The following is a 2,241-nucleotide window of genomic DNA, read 5'->3' as shown; positions in this document are numbered from 1 at the left end:
CAAAGAACAAAAATCAACAAAATGTATCAAATAAATCCTTAATTTAACTGATGATTGAGGATAAATAAGACTAAAACAGTGGGAAAATATGCATATGATGAAGAGTCATCACAACCCCAAACTTAATCTATTGCTTGTCCCCAAGCAACAATTAATTTCATATTTGGTCCTGTTAAATGGACACTTAAATTCAATTTCTCAAATTACATCAAACTCAAATTTCAAAGTTCTTGCTACTGCAAAACATTCATCATACTCTATGGTTGTTTTCAAAAATACAGACAACAAGATTTGTACACCTTGGCATTCATTCATTAAATTCAACTCTCTCTTCACACAATCTCACCAAAATTTCTCTCAAGTGTTTAGAAATGTTTATGAGTTTATCACTAAAATCCTAGAACATGCATCACGCTACCATAGGCTTGAAAAGTTCTAGTTAGCAATCACAATCCAGTAAACACATACATTTTTGGAGGACTTTCGGGTTGTAATGGGACTTAGGTAAGGGTAGGACATTTTAGGATAGTAGGCTTTACCACTTGGAGTTAGGCATACATTTCCAGATTATTCTACCATTTTTTTTCTTCACCTTTTCATTATGGAGATTCTCAAACATTGACAGAAGAACCAAGAAGATGTATTTTGTTTTTGTTTTTGTTTTTGTTTTTCTTCTTTTATTTTATTTTTCTTCTTCTTTTTTTTTTCTTTTTTTTTTTCTGAGAATCACCACCCCAAACTTAGAAAGTTGCTATCCCATGAGCAACCCCAAACTTAGAATTTTATCAAGACAAATTTTTTTTTCTACCTAGCTCCAAGTAAGGTGATTTAATTAAAGTCAGGTGTTTTGCTTGTAATGTGGCTAGTAACCGAAATAAAAGGGCAAGACTCAAAGGGGCTAGCAAAAGGTAAAATTTTCATAGGGTAGTTAGAAAGGCTCAAACGACCAATAAAATTGCCTCAATGTATGCATAAATTACAAGTGATTTAGAATTTTATCAAGGCAAGAATTTTTTTCTACCTAACTCCAAGTAAGGTGATTTAATTAAAGTCAGGTGTTTTGCTTGTAATGTGGTTAGTAACCGAAATAAAAGGGCAAAGCTCAAAGGGGCTAGCAAAGGGTAAAATTTTCACAGGATAGTTAGAAAGGCTCAAACGACCAATAAATTGCCTCAATGTATGCATAAATTACAAGTGATGTAAGTCAGAATTAGTGCAAGTTATAGAGGGATAACTCATGTATGGATAATCACACAACAAAGAATTTAAGTGTTTAGGCTCAAAAGCTCACATCTAGGATAATAAGAGAGAGTATGAACAATCAAAATAAAGCCAACATGCTTCTGAAAAGTTAAAATTGTATTTTTGAAAAATTGATGACATATTAGCCTTCTACAACCATTTAGTAATCAAGAATGCATGCATTAGGAAGGCTTGTCGACTTGAGCAATAACATAATCTAAGAAATGAAATTTAACTTGCAAAATCACAAACATAAATTTTAAGATTAAGTGCAAGTCAATACAAATGTTTCATCATAGTACACATTTAGTGAAAGGAAAAAAAAAAAAAACATGAATAAAAGCAAGTCAACATACACTGACATTAAATAAAGAAAACGAGAAAACGGAAAGAAATAGGACAAACAACAAAAAGAAAAAAAAGGAAAGAAAACTTCTCTCAGTTTAGTAGTTCAAGGATTCTCGTTTAGATCACCCACTCTTGTTCCGTTATGGTCGCCAGTACACTGGTGAGGTGCAAATAGATCAGCATAAAACATGCCTCCTGGTGTCTGGAAAAAACGCTTCAGGCGCGCTTGGGCGTGCTTGGGAGCGTTCTGTCATTTGGAGCTGTACAATCGCTTCTCAATGCGTCTTTTTGATTCCTTGCTCATACCAAACATCAAAACTAAGAGAACTAGCAATTAGAGACTAAAATTGGAACTAAATGGAGTAAAATAAATCCGAAATGCAATAAATAAATACGGTGCAAAGGAAATAAAATTGGGTTGCCTCCCAATAAGCGCTCGTTTAGTGTCTTAAGCTTGACGTCTCAACTACTGTCAAGGTGGCATATATGACATGAAGAACACATCATCCTTCTTTTTCTTTTTGTTTGGTAGAAATTCCATGAACTTAAGAAATAAAAGATGTTGTTTCTATGTCCTTCTCAAATGTTCATTGATGAACAAGGCATAGATTGAATCTAGAACTTTATCAATCTCTTCTTTTTTCTTTTCCT

This window comes from Cicer arietinum, chromosome 4, assembly GCF_000331145.2.
Source record: "Cicer arietinum cultivar CDC Frontier isolate Library 1 chromosome 4, Cicar.CDCFrontier_v2.0, whole genome shotgun sequence".
Classification (NCBI taxonomy): domain Eukaryota; kingdom Viridiplantae; phylum Streptophyta; class Magnoliopsida; order Fabales; family Fabaceae; genus Cicer; species Cicer arietinum.
This window is presented reverse-complemented; position numbering follows the sequence as displayed.